We start from the raw sequence: 19,436 nt of genomic DNA, 5'->3' as shown, positions 1-19,436 counted from the left end.
CTCACATTTTAAGATATGCAATCAATCATGAAGGAAAGTGTAGCAGTTAGAGCAACAGGCAAGGCCATCTGCCCATGTGGTACTAGAGGGAGGTATGGAGTGGAAACAAGAAGATGTTGCCAAAACCCCTGTCAAATGTAGAGACAGAGCCAGGCTGTGACACAGCAGAGAGTGAAGCTTCCCAAAATGGAAAGTGAGATATCCTGAACTGGGATTGACAGTGAAAGGAGAGGGGTGAAGTAGGTATCTTCACTCCAGAAAGAAGAGATAGGATGGCAATAGCAGAGAACAGATCTTGTTGAAAATGTGTGAGGGTTTCCTTCTGATTTCTCTTTAATTTTAATTAGGCTATTCTATCAAAACACTTCCTTCACAGTCCCAGAGAGAACAGAGTAGTCAGTATGAGCCAACACTGAATATCTTGACAAAGTTATTTGTTGGTGACTCAGATGAGTTTCACTCAGCTCAATCTTCATAAGTGTGGAAACTTTTCAAAACCACTTTGTCTACTGATATATATCCATATATATAATGTTTTCACCTCATTGTCTTCTGGACTTCACTAATATATCCTTTCTCTTCTCTTTGAACGCCCTTTAATCTTCTATTCTTCTTTTCTCTTGATGTTTTCCCATGAATATCTTCTGACTTAGCCAGACTTCCTCCACAAATCTCAGATCCTCTTCACAGAAGATACCTTGAGGTAAATAACTTTAAAGATGTGGGAGAAAAAGAAATCAAGACACAAGTCTGAAAAGAGCTGTCAGCTCCTCCCATTAATTCTCTTGTTGCAGTAGTTTTGATGGGAGTGATACAGCAGGATGTTTTGTCTGGTGGTTTGGTAGGAACCCAGACAAGACTTTTACTGTAATGGTTGTTCTCTGACCTAGAATTTATGTATCCCTGGATCTTCCCTGGATTATGTCGCCCACACAGAGATAATCCAAGTTTTTTCTTTGTTCTTTTTCTGCTGTTCAAAGAGTGGATTTACTTTCTCTTCCTTTCAAAATAGTGTAGGATTTTCATAGTACCAGTCTAACTGATGAGATTGTTTTTCATTTGCAGTGAAAATTCCTAGAGACTTAACACTCCTAGTTTAATTTCAATTCCACAATATTAAAATTGGCTTTGATGTTAGTCAGGGAGAGTCTGCCCAGCCAACTGTAAATACATGTAAAATGCTTACACTTATTCCATTACAGCACACATCTGTTATTATATTAAACTGTTAATAAAGTTATATTTAAAGGCTTCTAAGAGTGAGACGGAAACTTCCCACAGAGGGAAAGTATTGAGTAAGTATTTCTGCTGTCTTTAATTCCTTTTGTCTAGACATCACAACAGCCCTTCGGCTTATCCTGCCAATGTCAATATAGTCCCTTGAGGACATGTGGCAAATTAACAAATTTAGCAATAAAAGTAATGGGCTGAGAATTACCTAACTATAGCAATAATACAGCATCTATTAATGAAACACACAGACACACACATGCATACAAATATAGGTCCTTGCAGGCACACATATCAATCTGATCCAAATTCCCCAACTCATACCACAGCAAGTCTGTTTTTCCCACATTAATTTTTACATGCACAGTTTTTCATGGCAGATGGATCTGACACTAAAAATGGCAATGGCAATGAATGAGAATAACAACATGGATGTACAGTGCCAGATCTATGCACAACCATAAAAGTGCCCACATGCTGCAACAGCATGCAACTCTCCTCTGAGGAGACTGAGCCCAGGCACCCCCTGACTCCCAGTGAGTACCTGCATGAAGGTACCCCAAATTGCTGGTTTTGTACTCTGTCCCACCTCTGTCTGAGCTCAGTGGCCTGCTAATCCCAGGTGTCCCCCTTGCAGATGGAGCAGAGTGGCACAGGAAGAGCCCTCTGCCATCTCTGCGGGGCTGGCAATGACATGGCAGGACATTCAGATGTGACCACACATTGCTGGCTGCTCTGGTGGGGTCACCTAGAGCCCCTCCACAGCTGCTTCTGCAAGCAGGCAGGAGCAAAAGAGCCTCTCTGAATGCTTCAGTGCTGGGTTGATGAAACAAGGGAATTGCACCATTTGAGGCTGAACATTTTCCAGTTGGAAACAGGACAGTGCCTCTCACTTCACAAGGAGATACATGGAAAAGATGGGGGTGGGGGAAAGAGATGGGACACACAAGTTGTTCCAGCAGAGGTTCCATCTTCAATTAAGAAAAAACCAACTTTTTATGGTGAGAACTATCAATCACTGGAACAGCCTCCCCAGGGACAGGATTAAATACCCATAAATGGAGGGTTTTAACATGCAATTGGACAGGTGCTAGATAATGTCATTTGGGCTCCCTCTCTCATGGAAGATTGGGCCAGATGATCTTTCAAGATCCTTTTTGGCTGGGCTTGTATTGTGGTTCTGTAGTTTGGCTGGAAACCTGCTTGAGTTCTCCTGACACTTATCTGGGAGTGCCACAGCCAGAAAGAGTTTTTCATGAAGGGCTTTAACACTACTCTAAACCAAAATGCATTAAGAGAAGAAGAGAAACTTTGTTCTGTCACAGTGCAATGGACAAAACCAGATTTTAGCAGTCCCTGTAGTTGGTGAGTGGATTGAACAAAAAGGCCAAGTTCACCTGCAGCGAGATCTTTCCCTTGGTTCCTCATTCCTCAAACTGAACAAGGAAATTTGAGTGAAGAGAACACAATAATCTCCTCCTGATACACAAACTCCCCCTTTCCTATAAGAGCCTTAAATCACCTTTTGCCCCAAGCTCCATTTCCTTTGGCACAGAGCACGTAACAACTCAGCATCCTTGCAGTAACTTTATACCCATCTCATTGTCACTGGACGGTATTTGCAGATCTAAACGTTACCAAGGTCAAAGCTGAACAATGGACTTGTAATATATTTTTGCCTCTTTAAAATAATAAATCTCCACTTTTCATAGACAGCATCCCATACTATTATTTTCTTGAAAATCTGTTAATAAAATCAAATATTAGAGCAATAATAGATATGACTTTCATTTTACTGTGAGTTTTTGGTGAGTTTGTACCTCTCTGACATATCGCAATGTTATATTTATCCTACATTATTTTTCAAACACCCCCATTAAATGTTATAGTAAATTTAAGGTTATAAAAGTATTGTGCAGATTTCAGGACTAGATGAATATTATCCACACCAAACAGCTCAGATTCTGTCTTCACATACCTCTGCAAAAGAGAGTGGGAATTCACCAGTTTAGCTGTGGATCAGTTTGTTATTAAGGAGTTAAACTCCAGATTTTCTTGAAAGAATGGCTGTAGATTACAGTCTCTATGGCTTAAAAAATTTAATATTATAGGAGGAAACATAAATGGCCTTAGGATGATATTACACCTTAAATCTCCTTTTAAAAAAATGCAAAACAAGAAAGTTTTACACTTTCAAGCATGGATGCTGTCATTAAGCTGCTCTGACCAGTCCTGAAAAAATTCATAATTTTTTTCTGTTTGTTGGCTTCTGTCACCACAGCAACTAACTGGTTCTACATGAAGCTACAGTGCAAGCCAGCAAAGCTGTAATGGAATACATTCCTTAGCATGAGTCAATGCCTGCACTGGAGAGAAAGCACACTGCTTTGGAAATGAGCTCTAAAATGGTGAGCTGTGGTCAGACTGGGAATACAACACTGTCCAAAATCAGATTTTTCTCTCTTCTGTGTATTTTTAATTTTAAGTACTTTAGTTATGCTTTGTGGTGGGAATCCTGGTCTTCCAGTGTGACAGCAGCAGTGGGGAGGAGGGAGCTGAAGCTGAGGCTGTTTAGTGCCCTGCAGGACACACACACACAGATCTCTATCTCTCACAGTGGAGGCTGGCAAATATTTCCTTTGGTGTGGTGATTTCCAGCTGTGTCCCACAGACCCCTGGGGATTCGCTGACTACTTCTGAAAGGTCCTTCACGTGGGACTATAAAACACAAGACTACTGGCATTATAATTTAAATTCGCTATCCCAGGATCTGTATTTCCCTTGGAAAATTATAGAAGGCAAACAACTCAAAAACCATTGAAATTCCCTGATATGTATAATGGAATAATACTTACTGTGTGAAGTGCATCTCCTTCAGCCAACACAAAACCAGCACCAGAGAAATTCTGATTGAACTGAGAATTACACTGGTGCAGATCCAGAAGGACAAAACTTTTCACTGGATAAACTGCTTCTGCTCATGTTGAATGAAAAACAGTAGACATTGATTAATAAAGAATAAAATATATTTTGTCATGTGATTTTCAGGGAAGACCTATGTATCAAATCATTAATTATAAAGGCAAATTCGATAAAATGTAAATTCAAATTATATTCCAAACAACAAAGTACAGTAATGATTAAAGTTAAGTAAATTATTAAACCAGTGCATTTAATAAGACGCATTTGAGGTTACCAGTCTGTGAAGAGAGTTGCATGAATTTTAGTTTTTTGTTTCAAAGCAATATTGCATTATACAGATTCATAAATCAGCAACCAGAGAAAATCTAAGAGTGGATTATTTTTTCACTAGCGTAATTCTCTGTGCAGTCAAAGCTGCTTTGGACATTTTTTTTTTTTTTCTGAGAACAGAATGAGAGCTCACTTTGCATCATAGCTATTATGTCATCTGCTTTAGAAAACATTTTTCTAGAACTCCACCCACATGCTGGTAACCCCAAATGTAACCTGTTAGATTTGTCCTAGTAAATACAACACATTAATTATCAGCAATTCAATTATTCTTTCTTCTTGAAATTCCTTTCTGTAATATGATTTAATGTTTATTTCTTTCAATGTTTTCTTAAAAACATTTATTATAGATGTCTTAAAATTAAGCTGTAACTTCTTTATAATAAACCCAAATGCCAAATTCATTTGTTCCCTTATCAGTGAAGCTTATTAAAGGTTTATGTGAGATATCAGAGTTAGAAATAAATTGGTGAGGATATATTTTTGTTCTCAGTTTATAGTAACTGCTTGATCTCATTTTCTGGTGCCCTCCCTTCTCCCCAGATATATTTTCACATGCAACTATAAATCTGACAGCCATGAAGCTTATTTTTATCCTATCACTAACGGGTCAATTGCAACCACAGAAATCTCATTAATATTTTCAAGCAGACTTACAGGGGTCACCCTAACAAACTATGATTCATCAACATTCACAAGTAGAAAACTTGCTCAGAACATGAAATGCAGTGATTACTTTGCCTTCTCTCTTACAGTAGACAATACATAATGCTAAAGAGTAGAAAATATTTTGTAATTTATGCCTGTCACTTTGATAAATATTAATAATGATATTGAAATCTGCAAGGAGGTATAGCAGAGTGAGGCTGATAAAATCTTGTAGATTCATAGATTAGGAAAATTCTTACACCACCAGCCTAATTTCCTGCATAATGTCACCTGGGGAATGGTATCCAGCAATTCATATATGGAGTTTAACAACTTGTGCTCAGCTCTGGAATCACTTCAGACAATTTCAGTCGAAAGACAGAGAGCCCCCTACTTCCCTTGGTAATTTTGGGTATCATTATCACTATTAAACCTATGTGAGATTTTTCTAGTAGCTCAAATTTTCTGGCCATTGTTCTTGTTATGTTTTTCTCAGTGAGATTTCTTGGGGTGAAAGTATCAAGGATGATATTTTATGCATAAAAAGCTTATTTTGTATACATAAAAAGGTTGCACTCTTTAAATTTATGACTTTATTATAACCATTACTCTTTAAATTTGTGACTATTATAACCATTTTGAGACACTTGTGTTTTCACTTTCTACAAAAGAGTTTCAGAACAGTACACAGTACTCCAGTGTCTACACTATAAACAAAGATAAAATCATTTTCCTGGTTCTTTACACTACTTCCCATTTTATATGAGCATTAATTATTTTAAGTATTTCACAATACTTACCTGTATTTCCACTTTAATGAATAAAACCTCACTCAAGCCTTCAAGGTCACTGCCCCAAACTACAAAATTTGCAAGAGTAACAATCTTCTAACACTAACACAATTTTCTAATGCATTAACAATTGTTCCAAGACTTGACATTAGTTTTGCACATTTCTTTGCTTCTAGGAAGTGGTTTAAAAATCTGGATTCAAATCTTTATCTGGACATGCTATGAAATACCAGATATTCCCACAGTTCTGCTCAGCCATCCAAGATGATGCTTGAGTCCATTCTGTACCAGCTTCTGAATTTTCTTTTACAAAAGGCAGGATGTTCCCTGTTCAAAAGGACAGCTGGCTCTTCTGTGTATCAGAAAGGGAACTATATCATAACTAGATGGGAGCTCTCCAACTGTACACAACTTATTTTTTCAGGTAAGATCACCAGATGCCAGGAGTTCCTTAAAGAATGTTACCTTGTGCCAATCCACACACGTAGAACAAACAGGACTCCTTGAAGGTGCTGAAAAACTTAATCCTGTTGCAAATTAGACCGTATGACACATGAAAAGCTCCCTCCAACCCAGTTGGTAAATTACACAGTGAAGGGGACTGAAGCTATTTAGGATTTCCTTTCATCCTGCCTCTCTCCTTCCCTGCAACTGTGCACTCATCAGACATACACAAGGCTTGCTGGGGTCTGCTTTGCTGTACATAAAGCTTAACTACTGCAAAAGAATTTGCAGGATTGAGCCCAGTTTGACTGGCAAGGAGAAAACTTTGCTTGGATTTCTTTCATACTTCTTATCTACCAGAGGCTGGAAACATTTATTTTTTTTTTAATGGTGTAATCATCAGTTTAAAAAATGCTGGTAGCATAGCTTCATCAAATTGGAAATTCATGAACCAGACATATCCTGCTCTCTTGCCCTCTGGCCCTCTGTGACTGGAATTACTTTATTTCACAAAGTACAAGCCTAAGGAGCCAGGTCCAGATTCCAAATAGGAGAGTTACCAGAATAACAGTGATCCAATGTATTTATTTTGGAGAGGGAAACCTATGGGTTGTAAAACATACTTCAAGAATATCTCCACTGCAAAGTGAAAAATAAAAACAACAAGTTGGAGATAAATATAGACTCTTGCCCCGGGCTACATGGAAAAGAGACTGTTTCAAAAGCAGTGCACATAAATCCAGGGAATCCAGATTACTTTAGTTCAGCCTGCCATAGATCTATTTTCCATTATAGGTTAGTTATGAAGAATAATTGCAGTAATTATTTTAATTATAATAAAGAATGATCAAGATTTCTAAAGACTAAACCAAACTTCTGTGCAAATTTCAGCCTGTGTAGCATTTGGCAGGGTGAGAGCAGGAAGAGATGGCAAAATTCCCCTCCTTTTCAGTATGTGTTAAAAAAAATCCACAAGAGGTATCTGCATTATTTCAGGACTGGCCACACCAAAGAAAAATAATCTCTTAAATGCATTTGGAGTGCAGTTGAAAAGTTATTGTGGGTTTAGCTTGTTTAATAGGAGCTATGGAAAAGGAAATGAAAATGAGATTTCAGGAGCTGTTAGAAGAGGTGGTATCACCAAATTTGTGAATTTGTTTTCTGCTTCAGTTTCTACTTAAATGAAAAAGAAATTGACAGAAAAAAATGTAATATACTCTGATACTCAAATGGGTTCAAATGAACTGAGGGTTCGGAAGCACTGGGACAGGCTGCCCAAAGAAATTGTGAATGCTGCATCCTTGAAAGTGGTCAAGGCCAGCTTGGACAGACTTTGAGCAACCTGGTCTACTGGAAGGCTCCCTGCCCATGGCAAGGGTTTGGAACTAGATGATCTTGAACCTTTTGTCCTTGGAGGTGTTCTCTGATTCCATGCACTGTGTGCCCTGTACGCTGCTGTCTGGCAGTGCAGCATGTCCTGTGCATGTTTTTCTTGATGCATATTTCATAGGTGTTTCTAACACTGGCATCCTTTCTGTTTTGCACGACTGACATGTAACAGAAACCTGTTCTCCCTGTGCCCTTGCTCCTACTTTATGCTCTCTGTGGATGGGACCCTGCTCTTCCTTCCCTTTTCTATTTTTGTCTACAGTGGATACTTCTTTGACAAAATTTGTTTACAAAAGTTGGAAAGTCATCATTATTTAATTAATAACATAATGACATCTTCAAATTTAATTTGTTAGAGGGAGGTTTATACTGTTTGTGAACCATTTTATGTACACACACTTGTACAGACAAATAAAGCACAGCTGCTATTCAAAAATGCCTAGGCTAACTCAAACAAGCAAGACAGAACCATTTAATCACATCTGAATTTCTTCTGGTATGTAGACAACTCAGTATAACTCTAGCTCAGTATCTCTGCATGATGCTGCTTTTCAGTGACAGAAGACCTTTTTAAAAATCTATTCAAAATATGGATTTTCTAAGTTATTCTTAATGGATTTCCATTTGAAGGAACAATATAAATCAAGACATGCCAGCACTACCTGCATAAAATTTCAAAACACTTACTCCCACCAGGAAAAGTCCAAAAGCATTCCCCTGAATGCAATTTGACAGATGTGAAACCACTAAAACAAAGATCATCCAAAAAATCAATTTTCATTAGGATCTGAGTTCCTCCCCACTCTCTGAAATATGTGGATTTGGGTATGCTGCTTGTACTTCCCCAGGTACTCATTTCTCCTAGAACAGGTCAAATTAGCATCATTATGGCCTGAATTGCAGCGGGGCTGTTTGCACCAATATTATGATTATGGCTTTCCAAAACATGCACGGTCACTTCTAAAATTGCTTTTAATTATGTCAAATTTCAGTTTGACAACATTACATGTTCAAATTAATTAAGAACCTAATCAACTCGCTGCCTAGATATTTTTCAAGAAGCCTTCATGACAGGCTGACAGATCCACAGCTTTTTTTTGCATATAAACATCCCACAGATAAGAATGCAGCTTTGTGCATGCAAAAAGAGGATTGTTTTCAGAATTAATGTCCTTGAAACAATGGCCTACATAGAAGTATTGCCAGAAACTCTCGAGTTGAGGTCCTTGAGACTCATTATATTCTAATATTGGTGATCTGGTGCTACAAAGGGTTACAATTAACTGCAACTTTCCTAATGCTGAATGATAGTCTGGTTAACAGGAATCTTTCCTCTTCCACTCAGTTACAGCAGTTTTCCAGCTATGGAAGGAATAACAGCCTTGCAGAAATGAGTTCTGGGAAGAAATAGTATCAGAGTAACAGTCTAGATCAGAGAAAGCAGCTGGCAGCCTGTGGGATGATTTTACTCAGCCTCTGATGGTTCGAATTTCTTCTGCTGTGGTTGTAAATGCTTGGGCCCCTTCTTTGATCAGCAGTAATTCCATCCAAATAGAGAGGGCAGCGCAAATGGACACAGATGTGCCCAAAACTGGCATCTGTCCACTGTACTGTTAAGAAGCCCTGATCTAAGCGTCAGTGAGACTCAGAAGATGACATTGTCTCATTCTGATTTTCATGGGGTCAATATTTTATTTTAACAAAAAATAAAATCAGTTCTTAAATATAAAATACTACAATAGCTCAAGTGCCCAGTAAAAATAGCTGAAGTGCTTATTTCAGTGTTATTGTGGGACTTACATTAATTCTACTATATTAACAAGAAAATTAATTACTCTTATGAGGGCAAGATGCTACCTTTAATGTCAAACATTTCATTTGACCCAAGGCATATGGTTCCCTGCAAAATGTTTTGGTTTTCCTAGTGATACATCTTTTGCTGGCATGCACAACCTTCAACAGAAGCGTGGCTGAGTCCAAGCTATATGCACTGAGAGAAATGAAGAAATTATTCCTATCTACTATCCAGGAAAAGTCAATCCAGAAGCAATTTGTTAAGTATTTTATTCCATTTCCTTCCATTTATGCTTTTGAACATTCTTTAACATATAGCTAACAAAAGGCTTCAGACTACATAAGACTTTATAAATAATTCAGTTATGGGTAGGCCAATTGCATAATCTAATTTCTAAAATCCACACCATATTAAGGCAAATCAGAAAAAAAAATCAGTTGAATACAGCTGCCTGAAGCACCACCATTTTATATTTCAAGCTCTGTCCTTTCCTCTGCTGAGGAGGAAGTGGAAAGAAGTGTGCAGGGCAAATGAGGGAGTTCTTTAGCTGAATGTACGTGGTCAAAAAAGTTTGGAAAAATAACAGGAAAACTCATACTGGCTCAAATTTCATTTGCTTCTATTTTTGATCTGTTCCTTCCACTAAACTTCTCCTAGAAGAGCTATAAAAAAATCCACTCTGGAAATCTACAACATTCATACCACTTTGGGTCAGCCAGCTGGGTCACTTGTCTCAAACACTTTTCCAGCCATTGAGAAATATTCTCTCACAAATTCTGTTTGTCCATCTTTCCAGGCCTCATCTTCTGCTGTCCAAGTGAAAAAAAGGTAAAAATAATATTCTAATATTGTGCATCCCTTGGTTTCATGGCTGCCTGACTGAGTACCCATGACTACCATCACTGAGTTTCCCTTTTAAAATTCTCTCTGGATAAATGGTAGTACTGGAAATCAATGTGCAGTCATAATGGTTCTGAAATGGGCTTACCCAATCCTTTTTTCCAACATTCTTTAAAGCATTGATCAAGCTGAATATCTAAATAGCTCACTATATGTTGTAATTAGAATGGCTTACAATCTTTTAGGAGTTAAATTCTGAAGGAGAAAAAACCACATAAGGTGTGTATAAAAAGCAAGGAAAAGGTATCTATCCAGCCACCCTGCAATCTTAAAAATGTCTATTCCAGCCTTTGTTGAAACCAGATACACAGTCTGGGTGTCTACTGAAAATTTGAAAAATTAATGCAAAAAGAGAACCCAGTTCACAAGAAACTGAAACAAATTGCTATGAATCTTGCTGAAAATTACTGTTAAAGAGCAGTATAAAAATGTAACATGTGAATTTTCCTTATCTGTACCCACTACATCCAACTTACACTATGCCCTTCTTCATCAAAATGTACTTGCTTCAGGTAAATGGGCTAGCAGAATTTTACTGGTTTGTTTTAATTGCCTAATATATGAATTGAAATAGTTGACTTGCTTGACATATCATCTTTGTTTGAGGATTAAAAAAAAACATCTACCTGCAAAAACAATAGGAAACATCTCAAGAAACATAATTTGAATTTTGGCTATTGAGGTTTGTAATGGCAAAGAAAATTTGCTTTTATATGGCATCAGCTATATAATACTGGATTCTAGCTGGTGAGGGATTGTGAAAACACTGCTTGTCATATGAAACAGGAGACAGATGATTAAAAGAGAGCAAAGAGAGGTGGTATCACACAGTAAAAAGATACATAATTGTTGTATGAAGTTTATGGGACTCTAAAGCAGTTGAAGTTAGTCAGACAAAAGTAGATAAATTCTGCCTTATTTGGCAGAGACTGTAAAATTAATGAACAATTTTTAGTTCCAAACATGAACTCTTCTTCATGTCTACTCATTGTTTAAGTGCATCTGAAGTTAATCATGCTTCCAAACTCTGAACATAGGATACACAATCTTCAGATATTTTAATGATTTTTCTGTTGTCTTTCTAAGTATTACAGGCTTGTATTTTTGACTGCAAATGTGCACATGTCAATACATTTGAAAGCTAATACCCAGTGGGGTTGACTGTAAACATACAGAAACAATAGGAAACTTCTGATTGATTCTGATTGAGTCTGGAGAAGATCAGTGATCTGAAAAGCACGATGATAAATCTTGTTCTCATCAAGATGGTAGATACACAGACAATCCTTCCTAGCCTCCCCCAGCTGCTTTCTGGAGAGACATTCCCCTCTTCCTCCCTCTCCTGTGCCTTTACAGTGAATTACTCTTCTGCAAATATTTTTGCAAGCATGTCTATGTTTGCAGCACACCTTGGCCCAGAGTAAAGACTCCCAGGTTTTGCAGGTAAGATAAACACATCAAGGAGATAAACAGCTGGAATAAAAATAATCTCTGTGCAGGGTCAGCTAGAACCATGGGCAAAGCTGGAGTTTGCCTCAGACAGCTAACAGACTTGATTTTTTTATTTTTATTTTTTAAAATTATGATGGCCCTACAGCTTACTTTGCTTGGAAAGATCCCTGGAAAGTCCTGCTGGTTGCTGCTGCTGCCAGAGAGGTCCTTGGGGCTGCAGTCTGTGCTCCCCATCTCCCCCCAGGCCTCAGCAGCCACCAACCCAGCTCCACACAGCTCTGCTCACAGTTTCATAGCTCTCCCCACTCCTTCCTGGCCCAGCACACAGCTCCAAATTTTGCTTAGGCAGCACAGCCTCCTCAAAACTACTGAGAGGTTTTGGGTCAGTGCTACCTTTGGCCTCTTGTTCAGGACTTGCCTGACTGACAGCAAAGCAAGAAAAAACTAATATCTGAATGTAAAGGAATAATGCAGTTAAAATATTCTGAGTTTTTAGGACAAAATTGTAAGGAAAACCTATAACATTTAGAAAAAACTTTGTAGCCAGTAGCCATTGCCCTGCAATGCTCAGGACCAGGTGACACTGAATTGAGCTCTAACAAAGCTATTCTTAATTTTAAAACCTAGGATCAAAATAATAATACAGGGTTCATTCTACTCATGCAGATTACCAGAAGAGATTCAGCAGTCTGGTGAAAGTTAGTCATGTTTCCTTAACAAATCTTTACATTTAAATATTTTTCAATGTTCCTTAAGAAAAGAAAAAACCTGGATGGAAGGTTGTCAGGCTGAAGGGACTGCTCTTCACTTCTCTGAAGTTTTGGGGGTTTTTAAAATTCTATTCCCCACTCTATTTGAATGCATTTAGAGCAGTCTTAGTTGCATAATTGAAGATAATTTTGAACACCCTTAATCATATGGAAGAAAAGAATTTCTGAAAGTGTGAGATTAGAGAGATAAGTCTTATTTCACAGTCCTCCACAAAGGGCTAAGAGGATATTTTAGTATCAAAGCTTAGCAAGCCAAATTAAAGAATGTCCTCAATTCTGTAATTTGATTGATCTGCTTTCATAAGTGTTCTCTCCTATAATTATTTGCAGGGTTTCTGCAAATGGATCCAGATGCACACATGCTAAAGCAGGCAGCATCATATCATCCCAAACTAGAGGAAGGCAGGGGTGAATCACAATCCACTAAGGGCTGTCAGGATCAATGTGTCTTAGTGCAAAATGGCTTTATATTGTAAGAGTTTGGTATAGAATGGTCATGACAGATCCCTCAGGGTGGAAGTTTTGTGGTACAGGACCCTTTCTGTACACCATAGTGCTGGCTTGGATTTTGCAGAGCTTAAAATAACTTTTCAACCAGTGCTGCTGTGTTCCTCTGGTGAAGGGATGAGTGCAGTGTAGATTTGATTGCACTCAGATGTATGAGCTTCATTCAAATCAGAAAAACATCAAAATTATTAAAGGACAAATCTAAATTAGGCATTCCTTCCCCTGAGGGAGCAAGGGTACCGAGGGCAATAGCAACAGATCAGGTACTGAGACATCCCCTTCCTTGTGCTCAGGGAAAGGAAATAAACACCACGGACACAACTGGGGAAGCAATACCAAGTGGTCACACCCATTCTAGTGTAACCAGTTTATTTTCAGTTTGTTCCCTTAATGTTATCCTAAGTTACTTTTCCAAGTAACGAGGCAGCCCCCAGTGGCCCAGTGCTGAAATGGCTCCTTCTGACTGCAGGGGAAAGTGCAGAGGCGCTTCCAGCCCAGGAGAAAAGTGTGGATGCACTTCCATCCCTGGGCTACACTGCCGCCCCACGGCACTTCTGCTGCACAGCTCTCCTTCCCACCCTCTGAAACACCAACAAGGCCACAACCAAAGCAGAGTTATCTATGGTTCTGCTGGCAACACAATTCTGGCAAAGCGTGCCTGTTCTATTCACTTGTATTTTTAGGACAGATACGAAAGCACCTCCCATTTAGTTCGGGAGAGACACAAACCTGAGAGGGGCAGTTACAAATAACTCAGTTATTTGTAAAATTGTGGTCTGAAAGGCAGAATGTAAACCAGTGGTTTACAGCTAGCAGCAGAGAGCAGAACCCAGCAAAGAAAAGGCAGGCAGTGAGAAATGGAGCTGACAAAAATCCTGCAGGAAAGAATTTGCACTGAAGTTGCCCATAAGTGAGTATTGGTCAAAAATATTCTGGCACTGTGAAAAGGAGGGTGTTACATAGAACTTTATCAACAGAAATGTTATCTCTGAGGAGCTGGGAAATACAACACAGCAGAAGAAAGATGCCTGTGTAAAAAAGATTAAGTAGAAACAGTTGGTTTCTTTACAAAGCTTTCCATGAAGTTGGATTTCACATCAAAAATATTCTGGCACTGTGAAAAGGAGGGTGTTACATAGAACTTTATCAACAGAAATGTTATCTCTGAGGTGCTGAGAAATACAACACAGCAGAAGAAGGATGCCTGTGTAAAAAAAGATTAAGAAGAAACAGTTGGTTTCTTTACACAGCTTTCCATGAATTCGTATTTCAACAATGTTTATTTTAAAGCATTTGCCTGAGCCTTCTAGACACAAAGCCTAAGATCTCAGTTTTGAATAAAACTATACATTTGTATATACCTGAAAGACATGCATGAAAATATCAAAATGCAGAAGGACTGAACTGAGCCTCAAACATAACTACTCAGTGAGATCCAGCAACAACAGAAAATATGTCTGGCTTCATCTGCTCTCAGTTTTCAAGCTGATCAATGTTACATTCAAATAACTCTACGGTAGCTGGGCTTACACAGAAGAGTAAAGCAGCATCTCTTTTTCCCCATGGACTTTACTATGTAAACAGGTAGAACCTTTTCTACAGCAGTGCTTCTCTTATGTTGTAATACTAATTGTTCCTGTTTCCTAAGAAAGTTAACATAATGAGAAGCACAGAGGCATAAAAAAATAAAAAATTTGAGCATGGAAAATGACATTATAACTTCGTTAACAGGCATCCTTCTCCTTCAAGAGGTTGGTGTTTCCCAAATAATAATGCAGAAAAGCAATCAGAATGACGAACAGAAAATACACTTTCTTAATCAATTTTTCTATCCCTACTAGAAGCAAAACATCTGGAAGATCCTAGAAAACTGCCTCTCTTCCAAACTGCAGTGTCTCCAAAGGATACAACTCATCTGAAGGATTTTGACAGTACAATTAAGTTTTTTATTCCCCATCTGTGTTGCTGTCTAAAGGTGAAACTACTAGAACTGAATGGGAAGTAGTCAGAAGGGATGGGAGACATAGATCAAAATAGAGACATTTTCAATGAGAAATGCAGAGAAGCAACGAGGACCTGAGAAAAGGAAGAGAGGAATACTGATTTAAAAAATGCTTGGTAAGTAAATTGAATGAGAGTGGGGGAGACAGGAAGAAAAATGGGAGAAGATAAATAAATGGAAACATAAAACAAAGAATAATGAGAGAAAAGATTGTTCCTGCTGGCCAGTTTAAAACAGAGTATATTGTATTTATTCATATTTAGAATGGGAGGATGCATCTGGAGTGAACCTGGTGGTTTAGATTTTAAATATGGAAAAGGAACTAAGACTACATCTGTTCTGTTTGATAACCTAATTCTTCAGCCCAGTCCCAGGATCTGGTCCCTTGTCATTCACATCTGAATATGTTCATCCACTTGTGTGCTTTCACCTGGAGTTAATTGACTGCTTCCTACCAGGAAGAAGCCAGGACAGGGCCCTGGAGGCTGCTGTGTGACCAGCACAGATCAGACTGTGGCACCACCCTCCCCAGGCTGTCCTCCAAAATGAACAGAGCCAGCTCACCACACACCACAGAGGTTCTCACACTGCCGAGCACGCAGCAGAGTCCCCCTGTACTGCCACCCAAATGCCACTCAGAAGGGCTGCTACCAGCCCTCAGTTTATTTCAAGCATTTTGAATTAAATGAACGTTAAGAACAGAGATTACAATTTAAGGGGCCACCATATGGTGCCACCCAGGAGAGCTGGGGAAGCGTGTCACAGCATGGATCCTCCCAGGAGGAAATGAGGCTGAAGCAATGTGGCCACAAGCTGTTCCCTGGCAGCCACCCCAGCTCCTGCTGACTTAGAGCTACGGTGGCACAGGAGGAGGAAAAACCATGCAGCAAACTTCTGGCTCCTGGAATGAGATTGCTTTCACCTGGATGCAGACAGGAGATGGGGGAGTCCTGGATGTTGCCCTCTGCTTTCAACACAAGAGCAGGCATTTGCAAAGGCAGCTGCAGCCCGAAAAATAACATTTTAGGATCACACCCAGAACAATAGAACACGATGAGTTTTGGTCAACTGCCACGCAACACACCCTTGATGTAATACTAAAGTCACACATGGCAAGGTACTCCATTATGAAATCTTGCATAATCATCTTTCATTAAATTATTTTCTAGTGTCGTTCTCTGCTTATGATTTTGTTATGTTTTTCTCTTCGTTGTTTACCTCATTCATGAATTAGCTTTCTGCATTAGTTTTCTGTGGGACAATTTAATAATTTCAGGATGTTTTAAGAGCTCTTAATAAAGAAAATAAGTGAATATTAATAAAATATCACGAAAAGTAAAAAATTGGCAGAGGTGCTATAAATCAATGCTTTGCTGTATTTCCAGGGAGGACAAAAATTGATCATTTCCTATCTAAATAACTATTCCAAATGACTTTTAGAAGTGTTGATAACATCTGTCTATAATTGTATAACTATAAAAATTGCTCTGCTTTTTTTTTCTTTCATTAGGAGAAGGAACAGGTAACAACACTGAACTTGAAATTATCTTGTCTGGATTCTTTAATAATAATAATAATTTTCCTTTGAGCAGGAGCAATTGCCTAGTTAATAATTGTTCAGTGATCTCTTGAAATCTTTATTTCACACTGTTGCTTGGTGAAGTTGGCATGTGAGTTTACCAGAAGGTTCCTGTCTTACATACAGATGCCAATACACTTCATTCTTTTGATGAACTTCATTTGGAGAATGTGAAAACTGTTAGAAGCAGAAGGTGAATCCTTGTTTTGCCATGCACTCCAGGAGATTCTGACAGCCTCAGCATCCTCCCATGAGCAAGTCAGCCCAGCCAGGTGCCAAACCTGAGTTGGGCAGTCCTATGCGTGCTTCATGAGCCTCACAGATGTAACTGGTGTGTGCATGAGCACCGCCCTTGTGCATGAATCCATCAGCAATCTCTCCAGGAATGTGCAGGCTGACTGATAAAAATGCAGCTTGCACACTTCCAGACAGATGGCTACACTATTCACAAGTGTCCTGGGACTGCTGAGGGTGCCACAGCACCATGGAAGCCCTGGGGAAAATCACACACAGTCAGTCCTTCAGGATAATGTTGTCTCCAGACAGATGGCTACACTATTCACAAGTGTCCTGGGACTGCTGAGGGTGCCACAGCACCTTAGAAGCCCTGGGGAAAATCACACACAGTCCTTCAGGATAATGTTGTCCTTAGCAGCAGAGCCACTCCCTGCCTCCAGAACAACATCTCCAGCAAGTCTGCTGGAGACTGACAAGTACTTGCTCTCCAAGCAGGGAAGTGCTACAGACTAAAGGCACCCTAGGAAAAATTCCTTTTGAGACCGCTGATCAATATTTTCACTTTGCCCTTTATTTTCCTGGAGGTCAGCTGAGCAGTGGATGTTGTTGGCTCATGAAGGAAGCCTAAATCTGCTTAGTAGTGTAGAACTGACTTGGAAAATTCAAATTTCCAACAAGCTACATGCCAAGAAAGATTCTACAAGAGGCTCCTGTAGAGACTTGCCTTTACCAGCGTGTTAGCAAGAACTGGTTCATCCCTTGGGACACTGGAAACAGCACTATCCAGCTACTCCCAGATGGATTTCACAATTGCAAAAGTGATATTTTCAGACTTTTTTCTTAGATGTGAAAATCGTTAGCATTATTTTGCTTCTTTTATACATCCCAGCCTATCTAAAGGCAAAGCATATGCCAAGGAACCTGCAGGGCAGCAGCACAGAGCTAGGATGCTGAGCACTGCCAGTGCCCTGCAATGTCACCAGCTCTTGAAGCTGGAGGAAGTTTGGTTAATTTTTGATACTAACTCTGGGTTTGTTTTTCTGAGCAAGAACTAATCAAATACATGAAAAGTCAGGCTTCTTCACAGCATCTTTATGAGATGAGAGATGGCTACCTCCCCTCTTACTCTGTGTTACAGACAAAGCGAGGGAAAAATCACATTATCCACGAGTGTCCTTATTAGTGGAACAGGGGGGAAGCCAAAGAAGAAGGTGAACAGTACAGTGGGGATCCAGATGAGGCTGTATTTTGGAAACAGATGGCCCTTTCAGTGCTCTCTGATGGAGGTGAGGTGTAGTTTGAGAGGCACATTTTCACTGGAAATTATGCCTTAAACATTGACCACTTGTGCTGCATTTGAGCTTCGTGCAACCCGCAGGACTCAGCAGACAAAAGCACTTGTGCTGCCAACAGGTGAACAGGATTTACTTTCTGATTTGCTTTTTTTTTTTTTTTGGGGGGGGGGGTGTTTTTTGGTGGGTTTTTTGGTGGTTTTTTTTTTGGTGTGTTTTTGTTGTTGTTTTGGGGGTTGTTTTGTGGTTTTTTGTTTGTTTGGTTTAGTTCGTTTTGGTGTTGTTTTTTTCGTTTTGTTTTGGTTTTGGGGTTTTTTTTGTTTTTTTTTTTTTTTTTTTTGGGGGGGGATGTTTCTTTGTGGGTTTTTGTTTTTTTTGTGTGTTTTTGTAGTTGTTTTGGGGGGTTGTTTTGTGGTTTTTTGTTTGTTTGGTTTAGTTCGTTTTGGTGTTGTTTTTTTCTTTTGGTTTTGGGGGTTTTTTTGTTTGGTTTTTTTGGGGGTTTGTTTTGTTTTGTTTTTGTTTTTTGGTTTTGGGGGTTTTTTGGCGAGGAACAGGGCAGAAGCACACCACCCATGAGCCGTACCTGTTCCGTGTCCCGGTGCCCACCCTGGGGCCAGCGGCAGGAGAAAGGAGGTTGGCTGGAGAGATCAGCAGGTGTCACACGGTGGGAGGACTCTGCAGCGTGAAGTTAAATCTTAACTTTGCTGTGGATTTCCCAAGGGACGGATGCCTGTGACGTTAAAGGGAAAGCTTTCAACACTTGGTTTGTGCATTTAAAAACCAGGAGCGCACTCACACGGAGCAGCTCTGGCGTAGCAGCACATTAAACACCCAAACCTGAGCCCAGAGTCACTGAGGCTGGAAAGGACCTCTGATCCCATCGAGCCCAAGCCGTGACCCGACACCACCATCACCTGCAGGGACGGTGACACCCACCAGCCCCCTGGGCAGCCCATTTCAGAGCCCAATCGCACTTTCTGAGAAGAAATTCTTCTCAGAATTCTGAGCAGAAACACGCTTCTTCTGAGAAGAAATTCCTCCGCAGATCCAAAATTCCTCCTGGCGCGCAGGCGGCACAGGAGCCCGCGTGAGGGGCTCGGGCCTTTCCCCTTCAATGACCTTTAATGACCTTTAGTGACATTTGGCTC

The 19,436-nt window shown here is 39.6% G+C and overlaps 1 long non-coding RNA gene across 1 annotated transcript; it reads right to left on the bottom strand.

Moving 5' to 3' along the window:
• Positions 1-4,088: 4,088 nt before the first annotated feature.
• On the bottom strand, positions 4,089-19,375 carry LOC120504725. Its single transcript, XR_005628096.1, has 3 exons — positions 19,126-19,375; positions 18,872-19,018; positions 4,089-4,204 (listed from the first exon to the last, which is right to left on the bottom strand). It is a non-coding gene; the product is annotated as an uncharacterized LOC120504725 (long non-coding RNA).
• Positions 19,376-19,436: the final 61 nt, after the last annotated feature.

The sequence above is a fragment of the Passer montanus genome, unplaced genomic scaffold (assembly GCF_014805655.1).
Source record: "Passer montanus isolate IOZ18808 unplaced genomic scaffold, ASM1480565v1 scaffold3, whole genome shotgun sequence".
Lineage (NCBI taxonomy): Eukaryota > Metazoa > Chordata > Aves > Passeriformes > Passeridae > Passer > Passer montanus.
The sequence above is the reverse complement of the archived record's forward strand: the minus strand, read 5'-3'. Positions and strand labels throughout refer to the sequence as shown.